General features: G+C 36.8%; 1 protein-coding gene across 3 annotated transcripts in view; it reads left to right on the top strand.

Annotated features, from left to right (window-relative positions):
- The window catches only part of LOC134356779 (contactin-4-like), a 2,290,679-nt gene that overhangs the window by 729,861 nt on the left and 1,541,882 nt on the right, over window positions 1–18,936 (top strand). For all 3 annotated transcript variants that reach the window (XM_063067893.1, XM_063067892.1, XM_063067894.1), the window contains exon 3: window positions 4,780–4,860. The gene's annotated coding sequence lies outside the window, so the exon portion shown is untranslated. The remainder of the gene's footprint in view (window positions 1–4,779; window positions 4,861–18,936) is intronic.

Consider the following 18,936-nt stretch of genomic DNA (forward strand, 5'->3'; position numbering starts at 1 on the left):
CTATGTCCTCAAAGAACTCCAGTAAGATTGTCAAACAGGACCTGCCCTTTTTGAATCCATGCTGCATCTGTCTAATGGAATCCCTCCTTTAGAAATGTTTTGCTATTTCTTCCTTAATGATAGTCTCAAGCATCTTCACATCGACAGATGTTAAGCTAACTGGCCTATAGTGGTCTGTCTTTTGCCTACATCCTTTTTTAAAAAGTGGAGTGACATTTGCTGTCTTCCAATCTGCCGGGACATGCCCAGAGTGTAGAGGGTTTTGGTAAATGATTACCAACCCGTCTACTATAACCTCCGCCAATTCCCTCAGCACCCCAGGATGCATCCCATCAGGACCAGGGGACTTATCTACCTTCAGGCCCTCTGGTTTGCTCATCACTATCTCTTTAGTGACAGTGATTTTATCAAGGTCCTCACCTCCCATTTTGTCCATAACATCATTCTTTGGCATATTAGATGTGTCCTTCACTGTGAAGACTGACATAAAATGTCGTTCAATGCCTCAGCCATTTCCTTATCATCTAATATCAAAATCCCCTTCTCGTCTTCCAAGGGACCTACGTTGACTTTAGCCACCCTCTTCCGCTTTATATATTTACAAAAACTTTTGCTATCTGTTTTCATATTTTGTGCTAATTTATTTTCATACTCTATCTTCCCTTTCATTATTTTTTGTTTAGCTGTTCTTTGTTGCGTTTTAAAGTTTTCCCAATCCTACTACTCTTTGCGACTTTGTACACGAGCTTTTAATTTGATATTATCGTTCATTTCCTTAGTTATCCAAAGCTGGCTCTCCCCACACTTACTGTCCTTACTTTTGACTGGAATATACTTTTGTTGAGCAGTGTGAAAAATCTCTTTGAGAGTATTCCACTGTTCCTCAACTGTCCTACCAAATAGCCTGTGCTCCCAATCCACATTAGCCAGCTCCTCCCTCATCCCATTGTAATCTCCCTTGTTCAAGCATAATACACTAGTTTTATATCTAACTATTTAATCCTCCATCTGTATGCAAAATTCAATCATACTGTGATCACTCTTTCCAAGAGGATCCCTGGCTACAAGATCGTTAATCTTACCAATCTCATTGCAGAGGACTAGATCTAAGATAGTATTTTCCCTTGTAGGTTCACTAACATGCTGCTCATGAAAGCCATCACGGATGCATTCTATGAAGTCCTCCTCAAGACTTCCTTGCCCAATCTATGTGGAAGTTAAAATCCCCCATGACAACTGCCGTTCCGTTCTAACAAGCCTCAGTTATTTCTTGGTTAATCGCCTCTGCCACTGCAATATTTTTATTAGGTGGCCTATAGACAACACCCACCAGTGATTTTTTTCCCTTTACTATTCTTAATCTCTACCCAGATGGACTCAACATTCTGCTCCGAAGATCTTATATCGTCTCTCACAATCGCCCTGAATTCATCCTTAATTAAGAGCACCACCCCACCTCCTTGGCCTTCCTGCCTATCTTTCCGTATTATCCTTTGATGTGTATTTCAATACCAAAAATCATGTGGGATGAGGATCCTCTGACTTGCACCTTACTGTTTATATCTTGAAGTAAGTTTTTCATAGAAAAGTTATCTCTATGGTATGTAATACCAGTTTGTCAGAGCGTTATATGTTGTCAAGTCAAAATCTATAAATAATACACACTTTCCAATTTTTATTGATGGATATTTCATGATAATCATTTTGATATGTGTCACTACAAACAAATAAAAATACTCAGCAACTTGTACAAAAAATGACCAGAGAATAATTATGTGCTGACTTTCATGCAGATGAAGTTATATTATTGACAATCTTTTATTCGGAGGCAAGAGTAGATGCTTACTTCCATTTGTCAAGTGATATATGTGAACTCACCCAATCCATTTAGACTGATACTGTCTTCTTGTTGCAATACTTCCATTTTAAATTCCACCATCCAGTAACAACATGACTAACAGATAAACTGCTTTCAATTTAGTTTTAATTTGTCACACATATGAGGACTATATGAGGACTTTTCTTTCTATCAATGCTGTACTTTTGAGGTAAAATTATTTGCCTCTCATTGTCGGTAAATGCCTTTAACTTGTGTAATTACTTGCCAGGAAAATTTGCAATTATCTGCATTAAACTGAGTGTAGTACTATGATTGCATAGTTAAAGCAAAAAGATAAGATGGGTGATGTTCAAAGAAGTATTTATATAACAAAAGAAATTTACTTGATCACAAGTGTAAGATGAAGATGAAAGGCTAATAAGGGATGAATTACAGGTCTTAGTTTTATGTTAGTAGATAGTTTGCAGTCAGTGTTCATCAAGTTAATTTGGACATTAGGTAGTCTAAAAATATCATGAGGTCAACATAATTTTTGAGGCTGCTAAGTTGGCTATACTGCTCGGGTCAAATGGTTGCAGCAATTATTCTGACACTCTCTATTAAAAAATAATTTATACTTTTTCCATTAACACCATTTCATGTAGGTGCAGCAGTATGCCATTTGGAAGGGTGGGGAACAAATAGAAGTCAATATTTCTGGGATATGATCAGGGGAAGGATTTTTTTTAGTAGAAACCAATCTGCTGAAGGAAGTCAGCAGGTTGAGCTTCATCTGTTTAGGGGTGTAGAGGGGTAGGAATTGTCACCTTGGGTTGAAGCCCTACATCAGGTCTTCAAAGAAATTATTGGTCTGTTTGTTCTGGACCAGTGACACTAGTAGAGTCACTACTTGCAGTGCATGTCCACACTTAATAGCTCCATCTCTGAGAGTACCAATACTAAGATTCAATGAAAAAAAATGTTTATCAAAGAAAAGAAAAATTCTATGGTATGTTCACAGGGAGCACAGCTACATTGATAATTATGATACATCATTAAGACAGTAATGACTAAGCTTCCAATGGACCAAAGCATTGTAAACCAAAAAGTGAGGAGCTCCAAAGGTAGGTTGACAGTCAATGAATGCTGAAAGGATCATTTCAACCAAATCCTTAACAGTGACACAAGTCACCCCTAAATACATAAAGAAAGAGATCCCAGGGAAAGAGTCACCCAAAGGAAATAGGCCATACAGAGTTTTGGGGTGAGCACTCTCTTTCTGGGGAATCACCACTGGGATCCTCTGCCGGATTAGATCAGGATCTGAAACCCAATTGATTTAAAAAGGATTTGAAGAATTCTAGATTCAGAAGTAAAAGGGGATGGCTCTTTCACCTTGTGTTCATCCAGACTCACTACAACAGCCATGTGTCCTACCTGGGAATTTGTCTCTATGGCCTCTCACATCATTCCTTTTTTATTTCTCCACCCCTCCTCCACTCACCTACCTTCCCTCTCTTACCTGGACTCACCCATTACCTGCCAGTTTGTGACCCACCCCCACACTGAGGACCTTGACCAAAATATTGATTGTTCATTTCCCTCCATAGATCCTGCCTGACCTATTAAGTTCATTGAGCATTTTGTGTGTGATGCTGTTAATTTATTTTTAGTTTTAATATTTTTAATTTGTTGTTCCCGTGCTTGGACTTCTATTAAACTAAGTTTCAAAAAATATTTGCTTCATTTGTTTGACTTTTTATGTCTCAATGTTGACTCATTGTTAAAATCAATTATGAGTTTGTTAGCTAAACTAGTGTATTTTATTTATCAGGAAAGATAAAGTAGATGATGATTGTTTTCTTTGAACTAAGTGAGCTGTGGGTGGGAGGAGGAGAATTGTAATTGAGATATTTAAGTTCTAAGGAACTTGTTGCAGTGAATATAAGGGAAATGTTTCACTTAGCATGGAAATCAAGAACCAATACAAAGTAATTGGTGAAAGAATTAGAGGAGAATTCGACAGATTTTTCATCCAGGTGGAGATGTGCTTGAAATTTGCTCTCTGATATTGTTGGCAGAAATATAGGGCAATGAAAAAGTGTATCATGAGACCTTTGAAATGCTGTGATTTAAGGCAGCAGACCAAGTAGATGAAAATAAATTGGTTCTTTGCTCATTGGTACAGTGTATGGGTTTTATGACCTCATTCTACTGTAAACTTGTTGCATAAAGATAATTTCAGTTGAGTTCTTTAGTGTAAGCCAAATGATCCTTTCCTTATCTTGCAACGTTTAAAACATATGTAACACATTCCATGTTTTAATCTTCACTTATCTTTCTGCAGCAAGTATTTAAACTGTTCGACATTTGACATTGAAAATTAATGTTCCAGTAATAATACCTCATGATGGTGCCATTAACAATCGCTCTAAACACTTGAACTGTGCTTCACAGATCTGTCAGTCCTATTGTGTATGAATAAAAAGCCTACTCTTTTCAAACGAATTTTTAGTTCATCAAGATTTAATATGACATTGCAGAGTGAATATGTGTGCTCTTGAAAGTGAATGGTAATGCAAAGGCATACTTTACTTATTAAGTCTGTGAAACTATTTGTAGTTATTGGTTCTATTGATTAGATTTATTATGACCTATGAAAAGCACTGAGGCAATTATAACATAATTTGCAGTAAATTGTATTTCATGTTTAAAAAAAACATTTTTCTGATAAGTACAATTGTGCAGTGTTGTTTTTGTCACAGAACCCTCTTGTGACTGAAGCAAGTCAGGGGGTGGGGGTTGTATTTCAAGTGGATTTAATTCTGAATTACGGTAGGTGAATTTGAATAGAAACTTGATGTCTAAAGCAAATGAAAAAAGATCATTTGTGAAATGGTAAGTTGTGTTGTATATTTCCCAGCAAGAGATTCCTAATTTTTTTGTCCTTTTCATTGCAGTGTAATAGCCAGGATACCATACTCATAGGAGCCGCTCCTCTCTTCCATATGCATCTTCTCCCCATTTAACCAACAGTAGGGGTAAGTACTGGCTTCCCAAATGTAACTAGCGTGAGTGGTTTGCAACTATGGAACTTGCCAGAAATTGTTGATTCTGCATTGCATTGAAAGATATAGGTTGGCACAAAGATGCTTTGTTTATGAAGGATCAAAATAATTTCCACCACCCCCCCCCACCCCTGCAAGACCTACACGTCTTTACATGTTGTTGGTATGATCACACCTAAATAAAAGGAACATTGATTCCAGCAAAACATAAATGGTATTTTGACATTCTTCTGTGCAGCATCCCAAAAGCTCTTGCAATTTGTTTGATGTGGTTGGGAAAGGAACCTATGCCTAAAACAGCTACTGGATTGTGAATGTTGCTTGGTCAAAGTTGCCCTACTTTTGGTAAATGTGAAGCTGGCCATCATGTGCTGTGTAATTCCTCTTTTATTGTCTCCAGGCTTCAACCTGTATGTTACTCATTTTTATGCACACATTCTTTCTCTCACTCTCCTTTTTCTCCCTCTGTCCCTCTGAATATACCTCTTGCCCATCCTCTGGGTCACCCCCCCATCCTTGTCTTTCTTCCCGGACCTCCTGTCCCATGATCCTCTCGTATCCCTTTTGCCTATCACCTGTCCAGCTCTCGGCTCTATCCCTCCCCCTCCTGTCTTCTCCTATCATTTTGGATCTCCCCCTCCCCCTCCAGCTTTCAAATCCCTTACTAACTCTTCCTTCAGTTAGTCCTGACGAAGGGTCTCGGCCTGAAACGTTGACTGTACCTCTTCCTATAGATGCTGCCTGGCCTGCTGCATTCACCAGCAACTTTGATGTATGTTGCTTGAATTTCCAGCATCTGCAGAATTCCTGTTGGTTGTGTCAAGAATACATATGTGTTTCTTTTAGTGTACATCCCATTACTTTCTGTTCTATCCCTTTTCAGTTCGACAAAAGTTCACAGAAATGTTTTTTGAACCCATTCAACAAGTTAGCTTCAAATATCACCTGTCATAATCTCCTGTAGCTGTCTTTCCTCACTACACTCTACTACATGAGAGTAAATCAGCAGTGGAGGCTGGGGAAAAACTACAAAATTTGCCTGCATAAATTGGTATTGCATTTCCTTTGGAGCCTGTAGAGGCGTTTAAGTGATTAGCTGATTTAGCTCATTAGCTGATAAATTTGCCGAGAGAAGAAAGCGTCCTTGGTTGCAAATGTATTTTAAGAGCCTATTTGCTTCCATGAGATTCCTTCTTAAAGCACATAATGGATTTTAAGCACATCCAAATTTCTCTATTTTTAATCAAAAAGATGGTCAGCGTATCTCGGTACAGTTAAACTGCTAAATGTGACTCAATTAATGACATGCTTTAATGTGCTGGAGCACGCTTTATTTTATCCTATTTATGTCTTCACCTTTCAATGTGATTCATGCTTTTTACCATGTGTGACCAGATTTAAGGGAAAATGGGAGATTAAATGTCATTGGAGTGACATCTGCTTTGTATACTGACGAACATACAGCTGTTGAAAGGCATGGGTATACTGTATGCCCATCGGTAGAAAATCATGTTTCACTGGATGAAATTCTGTTTCAGAACTCTTAGGAATCTTTTGATTTTTCAACCACAGCATTGCAGAGGCTGGATTATTAAATGTATTCAAAGTTCAGGCAGATTTTTAGATCAGACTGAAGGCAAGGTTTATGCGAACAGAGTGGGGTTGAAGCTATGATTGAAGACAATAAACTTATTGAATGGCAGACTCTAGTGGTTAACTACTGCTTTCTTGTGGTGCACAAAGATTATATGCTGCACAAAAGTTTAACACATTGCCTATCACTAAAATAAAATCATGATTACAGAAGTTTGTTCCACAGAACTAATTTACAAAGCTTAACAGTGTATTCAGGATATATTGACCACTATGGCTTTGATTGTTATTTTTAAAAGTTAGACGAATTTTTTTACATATGTGTAATAAGGATTTTTTAAATGTCTGTTAGCATTTTTCTCTGGGTGTTTGAGATGTCTAACCATGTTGTGTCTGTTTTTGGAACGATTTGTATTCATAATACCTGGTTTGAAATAAGTGTGTATCATATTGCTGAACAGAAATCTTGTGCTGCTTTCTATGTAGATCTTCTGATAAAGATTAATGAAAAGTGCTGAACCGAGTAACTATGAGCATCATGAAAAGATTGTGTACAATACATCACATTTCTAAGTGATTTAATTTAGAATACACATGCCCCCAATTTTCCTTGCTTGCTCATGGGAATGACAAGTGCAATCATGCCTAACAATTCCAGACACAAACTGTTTCTCCTATCTTTCATGTGAATGCCAAGTCTTGAATGTGTTTAAATTAAGATGCAGTGGAGATGTTACCCCAGAAAACTGACATAAGTACACACAAACTGCTACTGGACTAATTTTTATTTATCTTTATGTTCAAGCTGTATTAAGTCTTTCATGTTGATGTCAATATTTTGTAATAGATTCTGAATTCTCTTTATTTGCTATTAAGAGATGTTCAGATATTCAGCTTGACGCCTGACCCTTTAGCTACATTTACTCAATTCAAAACATTTTTGTATTGAAATTTTCATTCAGCATTCAAACTTGTGCTTCAACGTCAATTGAAAAGTAAGCTAGAAGAGTCATGCCAGGTATCCGGAAAATTATTCAGTGATGGTTGTATCTTTATGATCTGTTATAAATCTGTGGTGAAAAGGACAATACATTTCAGCCCATCTTTTCCATCAATGGCTCTGCTATTAATAATATAATTTGTTCATATGTGGAATTAAAATCACAATTTTATAGCTTGAAAAGAAGGTATTTGATCCAATTTGAATGTGTTGGATTTAAGTAATTAGGAAAATTGCCTAATTTTTGTGTTATTTTTGTTTTTCTTTTTACTTGTAGTGTTCTGTACTTGAAAATTGAATAGGCAATCTATGACTCTAACTTGCACAATAGAAATTCAGATAATGGATTACCAGACAAGATGGACAGAAATGCTGGCAATGATTTGATAACATTAAAACTAAAACCTTCATCAACTGCAACATTGTCAAAACATTAGGCTTGGGTGGATCTCTCAGTCATGGTCAATCATTGCTTGATCAAGATTAAAGAGCAGAAGTGGTTATTTTATGCAATAAACACTCTCTTCAATCTAGGGCTTACGTGGGCCCAGAACAGCAGGTAGGTTATTACTATGTGATCTCTATTAAAATAAGTTCCTATTAGAATACTTCATTTGATTTGTTCTGGCCAAGTTTATATGATATCATTAGCCTTGATGCATGTTTCCAGAATAAACCATCCGTGCCTACCTGATTACAATTTTCATTTCCAAAGCTGCCAAGTCCTGTTTAAACACTATCCATTTTAATTAGAAAAGTTGTGTGTGCTCATTATGCACAGTGGCGAAGTTCATAGAAAAAAATATTCTGTTTTCACACAACGATCAAAGTGAGCTGAAGACCTTTGCACTTTATCTTAGCCTAAGGATCATATTCTTACCTATTCACCTAAATTATCTGCAACAATTTAAAATAAGAATAAAAATGACGCGAAAATTTGTATTCTTTATTTTGTTTCTGCACCTAATGCCTTAGTCCATATTTTCAGAAATTTATTCTGATTATTAATTCTGGTTGTACTTGTATTAGTTAGTATGTCATCAAAGTTTTTGGTAGAACTCTAAGTGGTTCAGAAGCTTTGATTGGCTTGCATCCTGTTATTAGGTTGTATGAGAGCCATTTTAGAAAATTAAGTAGTTGTAATTCTAGCAAGTTTATTTTCATGTTTTAACAACACATGTATAATTTACAGCATAAAATATTAGCCACTGAGTTTAATGAATCTACGAAATCATAATCAGTGATAGAAAAAATAATCAATGCCAGGTGGCACTGCCCATTAGTCTGTTTACTGATGCTTATTTTGAGTGTTGTGAGAATCATTCAGCTACAAATTTTCTTACAGCATTGTCCCAAATATGATCAAAGAAAAAAAGCACCTGGAAATGAGATCAGACGAACTGGCCGAAATGTCGAAGTGATGATTGATTGGCTTGGTAAAAATGAAGCAGAGCCCACATATTTTGAACCACATCCAGATGAAAGGAAGTGGGGATAGTTTTAGGAGATAAGGTATCACAGACCTAGGATATTGTTCAGGGATATCTGGTTAGTTAGTCCCTTTGCAAATTATTACTTTTTCTTTCCTATTCATTTTTCAAGGAGTAGCTGCTCTCACTATTCATGCTTTTGGATCATCTCACTATCTGAAATGTGTTTGCCGATTTGTGGCTCTTTCTTTAAAAATAATCAATAAAAAAATCTTCCTGTATTTGGAAATAATCGGTACAAACACTGTCGACTAAAGTGATATCATCCAATAAGTATGGGTATTGCATGTTTGACTCCCAAAAGAATCCCATTTACATAAATGGTGAAAATATAATGATTCAGGCACCAGGCCATGCTAAGAGCTGCTGCTTATTTTTCATCAGTTTCAGCAACACCCTCTTGCCTTACAACTTAGTCAATGGTGATGAGATTGCCTTCCATGTTGCACGTTCTCACATGAATGCAGATATGCAGATGCCGCCAACTTAACCATACATGCTGCCTGAATACTGTATTGCATCAAATTTCATTTCAGAATTTACTGTTGAATCCAATCTAGTCTTTCAGGGACAGCATTCAAATTATTAGTTTGTTGGCTCTTGTTTTATCAGCAAGCTCACTCCAGAGATTTAAAATCTAGGCTAGCATTTCCAGGTCAGTGCTGATAGAGTGCTGTACTTAGAGTGGTGAGGGAGAAGAGATGATCTTTCGGTTGAATTATTAAGCAGAGACCCTGTCCACTCTCTTGGGCGGATGTAAACAATCCCACTGTGCTACTTTGAGGAAAAGCAGGAACGTTATCCCAGGTGTCTTGGCCAATATTCTTCTCTCATCATTGCTAAAAAAAAGTGGGCGGGGGGGGGGAATTTAAGAAAACTGAGAGCTTGAGCATAAATAGGCTTCCCTGTTTCAGAAAACACCACTGATAATTCAAAAGTACTTTTTTGGAATAAAAAAAGACCATAGGACCAGAAGATATATTTATTTTGGTGCAGTTTGTTTTGCATTAAAATCATCTGGAGTTCTGTCCATTATATCAGAAAAGTATAAAAATATTTCATTGCTAAGAACCTCCCCGATCAGAATCGTTTGCTCTTATAGCAAGCCCCACTGTTTCCACAGATCAGTGTTCATGCATGCTGTGAGTATTAACTTGACATTTTGGGCTATCTGCTTAATATACCATTTTTTTATTGATCAACTCAGAGTCTTAATACCAAACTGTATGGACTTTGTCAGTAAGATTGGTATGGAGATCTAGATCAAATGAGTTTATGGCCATAAGAAGTCTGAGTTGTCAGTGTGGGCCACAGATAGCACCCAGTGGAAACTGGTCTGAGAGTATACCCAACTGTAAGCACACAGTAACTCATGAGCAACTACTTTGCATGTTATTGTGATAGCTTGATACTCTGGGCGCAGTTTTTAACATTAATTTTGTTGGTACTAACGAGTTAAGAAGCCTAATCAATTTCATGGAACAAGTTGATTGTTTGTTCCTCATTGGTACTTACTTAAAATGAAAATTTTCTCTTGCCCATTTTATACCAGTTGACTGTGGTATTAACAAGGTTTTAACTAATAGTATATGATTTGTTCCATGCGCAGTACATACACATTCTTTGTTTCGTAGTTTCCAGCACTTGTATCTACAGCCTATTGCATATTGCATGATAACAGCATTTATGCAAGCAAGCTTAACTTTCTTGCATTTTATTTCCTTTTATTATGGAGTCATTGTTTTTAAAGGAATCAAGTGAATGAGTAATATTGTACAAAATACTCGACATGGTTTATCAGTCAAGCAATATTGTCAGTGAAAAAAAATGGAGTTCATATTTCAGGTCAATTTCCTGCAGAAAATGTCAAGCTTTTTTCTAGTTCTAATACCACCAGCTTAGTGTCACTGCATTTGATCAGCAGTTAATGGAACAGGATACTTGGAATGTAAAGCTTACTTCTTCAGATTTGCTGCCTCATGAGGTTTTCATACAAGTACAGTGTCTGTGAAAATAATTTCTAGTGCAGGGTTTCTGAAAGAATCACATTGAATCCAACATGATATCTTCAGTGTGCCAAGAGCATCCTCAGAAATAGATGTAAAGGCAGGAGAATATTAGCAATTATAGATATTTCAAGAGTAGGTTTTGATGTATGGTTTTGCTTATTCTGTTTTCTTTACTGGCAGAACTTGTACAGTGGTTACTTTAAAGTAGGTTTTTGCTTGATTTTAAACATATGGGAAATAGAGATTTAAGAGGCTTGTTGTCTTTCAGTTCACGTCTCAGAATTTTCTGTAGCTGTATGCATTATGGTCCAATAGATGAGGAATTTACAGACTTTAGCAGAGGAAGAGTAAGCATTGATTCAATTTAACACATCCTGTTGCAGAATTCAGCATTGTTGTGTTTGGGAAGAGGTGGAAACTAAAACACGTGTTCATGAACACTGTTTGATTGACTGTTGAAGGAGCAAGTGTGATCAAATTCTTTGCTGGAACAGTCAACATCTTCATCCTACCTCAAGCCCACTAAAAGCAACTTTCATGCTAGTGCATTCATTTGAATTATCACTAAACCTCATGGGGGTATTCATTTTCTAAGCAAGTTATTTTGTCCATGAATATGTAACATTCAGTTAGTAGCATAATGTTGCATAACTGCTTGTCATAGGAAATATTTTTTAGATAAATGTTATCATCTCCATGTCTTCTACAGTGATTTTTTTTTTTCTTTTAAGATTCTCACTGGAGTGTAAAATAGAATGAAAATCATTTCCAATCACTTTCAATCCCTTTTTTCCTTTCTTGCTGAAGTTAAATCAAGTTGTCTTCCGGTACTTATTTAACTAATGTGAAGATATTTAATACTGCATTGTACAGTATATCTTCAGAATTGAAGACTCAATTACACCATGGTATGCTTTGTTGAATTTTGTTTCTAGGTAAAATACAGAAATAAAGAGGCTGTTAAATCCTCCCGCTGGGACTAACAGTCCTATTCTGCTTCACTGGGGCTGCCTTCAGGAAATCAGTGTGGAATCTATCTTGTAGCAAATTACTGATCCATTCAGCAGAAGATAATTTTTAGCTAACTTCTTACAATAGAAAAGATCTGCGCCTATAGGTTGAGCTGGTTAACATCTGTGCAATTTCTTATATAAAACTAAATAAAATAATAGAGATTTAGGAATAGGTTGATAATTTTTTTTTCTCCAAATAACAAACTCAGAATGCTTTTGCTCATACCGGATCTATGGAAAGCAATTGAATTATCCCTCTCCCAATAACCCTACAAATATTATTGAACCTGTTTTAGAATTATTTTTGTTTATATTGTCTCTCCTTATTCATCAAACCAAAAGGTAACATATTGCTTTTCCTGCCGTTAAACATCATTTGCCATCTCTGCCCCAATTCCAACAGCCTATCTGCACTGCCTTGAAGTTTAATAATTACCTGCACACAGTTCACCACAATTTTGTGTTAACATTATTTCAATTAATTAAAAGACTTTCAATAGACACTATTTCCTGGAACATATGATTTCATAGTGTTTCACTGTTCTATTAATACACAATTATAGAGAGAATAGCCTGTATCATTGTAACAGTTGTGGATTGAAGAAAATATGTAAGAGTTTTTGTGGAATGATTCACCAAGTCAGGCAGCATCTGTGGAAATAGCAGGATAATAACATTTCCAATCAATGTTTTAACCCTTGCAGAGGATGGGATGGAGACAACAAAGACAGTGCTTGTGATAGGTAGGGCAAAAAAAAACACAACAGTCTCAATTACTTAACTGATGTTTATGTCGGCTGAGAGAGGATGATGAAGCTCTGTCACAAATGTTTCCCTGGAAAAACTGTGAACTAAAAGTGGATATAGACCTGTGAATTATCAGCTACAGCTGTGGGATACACGGCAATAGTTGAAATGAGAGATACAAGAGAATGCTGGACACACCCAGCAGGTGAGGTGGCTTCAGTGGAAATGACATTGTTAGTTGACACAGCCAGCTTTCAGAAAGGCTAGATGTGCCTGGTTGGAAGGTGTAATGCTGTTCAGTGAGTTTGTATTCGGCTCTATAGAGTAGTTTTATATGCTAAAGAAAAGATGGCAGGGGTCAAAATTAAATGGAGAATTAAAGTGATCAGCAACTTGGAAACTCAACATCACCCTGGTGTAACCAACTAAAGTATACTGCAAAAGCTGTTAACTGCTCTGCGTTTTGCTTTTCCCGGTACTGAAGACATCACATCACAAGCAGTGCAAATATTTGGATGGAATGCACATGAATCAGAAGGAGTAGCAGTGAATTGTGCTTGGGTCTCTGGATGAGAAATAAAGAAAGCAAAAAGGAACTTTACTGTGTGGTTCTCTGGTTCATTCTTTTATTCTCAATGACACCCATTCCTTTCTTATTGCACCTTCCCATACAACCACGGAAGGTAGAACAGCGACTCTCTTACATTTTCCCAGTTGAGAATACGAGGACCCAAACAGTCCTTCATGATGAAGCAGCAATTTACTTACAATTTGGTGCATTGCATTTGGTATTCATAACGTGATCATTATAGGGACACTGTTCAGGAGCACTTTGATGAATTTGGGTAATTACTCTGCAGAAAAGCTCTGCTCATTGAGGAAAGGTGGTTCTATTTCCTCTTGCATGTCACTTCAATTTGTCAACTCACTCCTGCTCTGATCTTTCTCTCTCTCGTTTGGCCTCTTAAATTGTTTCAGTGATGCCTGATGTAAGTTAAGGAACCACATCTAATCTGATTTGGGAATGCAACATTTCTCAAGATTCAGTCTTGATGAAGATTTTAAGTCAGCAGCCTTTTCAGAGCATTTCAACATTCTAACATTTCAACATTTTCAAATTAGGCTTGTAGCATTAGCTGTTCTTGTCTCTAAACAAATAGAGCATGACAAAGTATTTCTAGAACTTTCTGCCTCTAATGCAGAATTCTACCATAAGGATTTATTTTTATTTATTAGTATTCAAGCTTTGGCACAAAATTTACAGTTAACATACTCATAATTTCTGTTTCTATATAAAATAGCCATATTCTTCTTTCTAGACTGTCTCCCAAGAGCCGAAAAGGCAAGACAAAGAAATGGATGGCCCTTTAGTTACACAATTTTTCTGCTTTGTGTACTTGATCTCCAAAGAAAAGTTATGGATATTACAAAAGCTTCAGCTATTGTGTACCTGAATGAGAGAAATATACATCATCACGAGTCATCACATCTGCCATTCTGATGAATAGTCAATTCTTAAGAATTGCTGTCATCCATTCTTAAAATGAATTATGAAATACAGCAAATATAACTTATCTTGTAATAGATTAAGTTTGTCTTTTTTATTTATTCTACCAGGTTTGGAGAGAGAGTGCCTGTAAATGAAAATTCATATTGATGCATTAAAGAGCCTCTGATCCCTACGTTCTGTAATATTTTGTGAACCTTGACAATTTTCTCTGTACCTTTGTAGTATTGTATTTTATGTGAGCATTGATCCCAGAAATTAAAATTGAAATGAATGATATTTTAAAATAATACCAATATTTCTGTAACTCAACTATTTCACATCACTGTTTTTGGGCACTAGGATTGCTCAATGGCAATTGCTGAGCAGGGATCAATAGAGTTAATGGCAAACTTGTCAAATTAAACAATTTAACTCTTAAGGTCTTCTGCAACAATTGCTACATTCAAATGTATTTTGAAGCACTGACAGTTTTATCATATCTCGGTTTAACTTGAAGTTAAGAAATAGTTAGCTGACTGCTGCTTTGGCTCCCTGTTCACACTCCAAAATAAAACTAATGTCCATTTCCTATTGGTTTGCACATGATTCTACATTAATTTTATCAGCAACTTGAGAAGTAAATGGATTTCTGGCAGCTTCTTAATGTCAGATCTTTTCCCTAATGTTAGGTTTTTTTTTCACAGACTGCTAATAGTTCTTGCTATCAAATATTCAGTTTTAATTTGTCATTCATTAGATTAGATTATGAAGACACGCAGTCCTCTTTTATTGTCATTTAGTAATTCATGCATTAAGAAATGATACAATATTTCCTCCGGTGTGATATCACAAAACACAGGACAAAACAAGACTGAAAAAACTAACAAAACCACACAATTATAACATATAGATACAACAGTGCAACAATACCATAACTTGATGAAGAACAGTCCATGGCACAGTAAAAAGTTCAAGGTCTCTCAAATGTCCCACATCTCACGCAAGCGGGATAAGAAAGAAAAACTCTCCCTGCCATGCCTGACCACAGTCCGACTCTGAGTCATCTGAAAACTTCGAGCCTCTGATCAGCCCTCCGACACTGAGTACTGAGCACCATCTCTATCCGAACGATTCGACCTCAATCTCGGTGACCAGCAGCAGGCAAAGCCAAGGATTTTGGGGCTTTCCCTCCAGAAGATTTCTTGATCGCGCAGTAACAATGGCAGCGAACTAACGTTTCAGAAATTTCTCCAAATGTTCCTCTGTGCTTTCACATCTGTCTCCATCAAATCAGAATTGTCCATGGCCTCTATTTAACGGAAACGATATCATTTTCACCGGAGGGCTGCGTGCGCGCAGCGTGCTGCTGTCTCCTCCTACCGCCTCAATGACCTGATTGTTTTAAAGTGTTTTCACTGACTAAGAGATCAGTTATACAAGGGCTACTTCTTTTGCGAAATGAGAATGTCACAATTTTTGGTCTCCAGTAGCTCTTGTCCTTTTTATTTCTGTTTTGACAGCAATAGAGGTAACAATCCTGAAATAGTTGAAATCCAGTGGTTTTGAAATTCTATTTCCATGTATATGGCTCATAGAAGTAGAAAGAGAAGGGGGCCTTGAAGTTATCAGGAGCAATCTGTTTTAAATAGATTTATTCTTCAGATTTGTTTGGCATGGGTAAACTACTGTACATTAATTGTTCATTTCTATTCACTCTGAAGGGTAATAATAAAATACAAGAAGTAATGATATACAAATCAGTAGGGCCAAGGAATTGATTGTGAACTTCAGAAAGTGAAAATCAGGAGAACACACTGCAGTTTACAATGAGGGCTCAGCAGTGGAAAGGGTAAGCTGCTTCAAGATCAATTATGTCAGCATCTTTGAAGATCTAACCGAGACTCAATATATAGATGCAATTACAAAGAAGACATTCTACTGACTATACTTCATTAGGAGTTTGAGGAGATTTCATATGGCATGAAAGGCTCCAGTAAATTTCTGCAGATGTACAGTGGAGAACATTCTGACCGGTTGCATCCGCGTCTGGTATGAAGTCACCAATTTATAGGATCATAAAAAGCTGCAAAGGGTTATAAACTCACCCAAATCCATCACTGACTCTAGCCTCCCCACCATCGAGGGTATCCTCAGAAGGTGAAGCCTCAAGAAGGTGACTCCATCATGAAGGATCGTCACCAAGCAGGACATGCCCTATTCTCATTACTACCAACAGAGAGAAAGAGCCTGAAATTGCACACTAAGCAATTTCCTAATAGCTTTTCCCCTCCACCATCAGATTTCCGAATAGTCCATGAACACTAACATACTATTTTCCTTTCATTTTGTTCTGTGTATCTTTATATATTCTTACAAATTTTTGGCATTGCATTGTACTGCTGTTGCAAACCAAGAAGATTAACAAAATACATCAGTGATAGTAAACCTGATGCTGATTCTAACAAGGAGGAGGAAGGAAGGTAGGATTAGTCTAAGGGAGAGAATAAGCAAAGAAGTATAAATGTTATATTTGTAATAACTCGACAATTATTTATTCACTTTTCAGTATATGTGAATGGCTAGTGTAACCCACAGGTTCGGCTAGCAGCTTATTCTAGGGGAAGTCAGCCCCAACCCGGCCAAACTTGAGAAATCTTGTTTGGGTGGATGCTGCGCAATGAGTTCCCCTGTTACAAATCAGCACCACGAAATAACAAGAAGTGTACAATATGCAATTAAATAATTGAGCTTTATAATTCTTAATTTGACTATAGGGTTAGTAAAGAAACAATAAAAGAAAAAGTGCCCATTCTCGTGAAACAGTCTAATGCGCAATGTTGGAGCTCACAGTTTTCCCGTCTGTTTGTTCTCCATCGATTTTCTCCCCAGGCATCGACTTCTGACCCCATTTCAAGTCCACTCCATCCTGCAGTCTATGACTTCCCCAGTCTGGCATCTTCTCTCTCCGTCTTCCATCGAGGAAAAGACTGCAAAACCTTCGCTCGGGCACACAAGAAAGAAAACATCTCCCCTCATTGGCCAGTGCACATTCCGAAGCCCCCATTATCTCTAGTCATAACCCAAACACTGCACTACAGAGAAACCATTACATTAGCAGGGAAACCTTTCCCAGGTCATTACACTGGTATTGCATAACCACAATTTACTCACTATTTTTTAGGAAAAAAAAGTACCCTTGAGAAGATTCTGGTGAGCTGTCTTCTTCAACCAATACAGTCCTTCTGATGAAGATACCTGAGGAAAAGAAATTTCAGGATTGAGATGCATGATTGATAAGAGAACAATTACATATTTCCAAGTCAGGGAACTGTGTGACTTGGACAGAATTACAGATGGTGATGTTCCATTGTATCTGAGAACTTTGTCCTTGTTACTGGTAAAGGACAATGCTGATGAAGGCATCTAGATAAATAATCACACTGTATATTGTATGTGGTACACATTGCTACCACTGAAAGAATAAAATTTAACGTTTGGGATAGCAAGAATAAAGAATAAGACAATTATGAAAGTTATTATGAGGAGACTACTAGAGTTATAATTAAAAACAGGATAACTCAATACTCAAGTTTTCCAAGTTAATTGGTAACTAGTAGGTCATGTCTGATGAACCCTACTGATATTTTTAAAGTGACATTTAAATAAGTGAATAAAAAATGATATATACATAAATATGAATTCCAGTAAGTTAGATTCTTAATGTTAGTGGCTTACTTTCCCACATTAGACTATTACCTAAAGTTGAATCACACAAGATTAAAGACAAGTTATTGACCTGGGGGGAGAAAAATGCCTGTGCTATCAGATGAAACTGTACAAATATTGACAGAATAGCTTTGAGCCTGCATTCATTTATATTTACCATTAACTAATTAACTAAGATAATGAGTTTGAAGGGCTTGATGTCCTCGCTGAGTGTCAAAACTATACAGATGATTTTTGACTTTAGGAAGAGGAGGGAATATAAACATACATCATTCGACATTGAGAGATTGGCAGGTAAGAGAGTCAGCAGCTTTAAACTCCTGCACATTGACATATTGATTGATTTGTGTTGAGCCCAGCATATAGATGCAATCATAAGGAAATGTTATCAGTTCAATGTTGTTGAGCCTGATTGCATCTTATTTGGTTAGTTCAATTCATTGTCATAGAATCACTATTATTATTTTGCCCTCTCTGTTCCTGCCCCAGTACCTTCAGTCTCCCAGACTTATATCATGGACCTTCTCTACACCACCTTTCCTCTAAAAAAAATCATAATAGCTTCCATTGGTATGTTGATGACTCCCAGCTACATTTCATCACTGCCTCCCTTGACCAATTGTAAAATCAATTGTTTGATATGCAGTACATTATGAGCATTACATTTCTAAGAAGAATTATTGGCAAGTAAACTTTGTTTCCTAGCATCCAACTGCGCCTGCCAACCCCACCTAGAGTAATGTCCAACCTCAAGTATGTTTTGATTAAATAATAGCATCCTCAACATTTCCATTTCCATAATGAAACCAAAATATTTCTCATTCAGTTCTTCAAGTACTGAAATCCTGAGCTATTGTATTTAACATTTATCATTTCCAGATTTGAATACTTTGCCTAGTCAATCCACAAGCATAAGATTATCCAAAACAAAAACCAAGTCCCATTTGCATATCATTTCTATGCAAGGCGACCATGAATGGCT

This window comes from Mobula hypostoma, chromosome 15, assembly GCF_963921235.1.
Source record: "Mobula hypostoma chromosome 15, sMobHyp1.1, whole genome shotgun sequence".
NCBI classification, from domain to species: Eukaryota; Metazoa; Chordata; class Chondrichthyes; order Myliobatiformes; family Myliobatidae; genus Mobula; species Mobula hypostoma.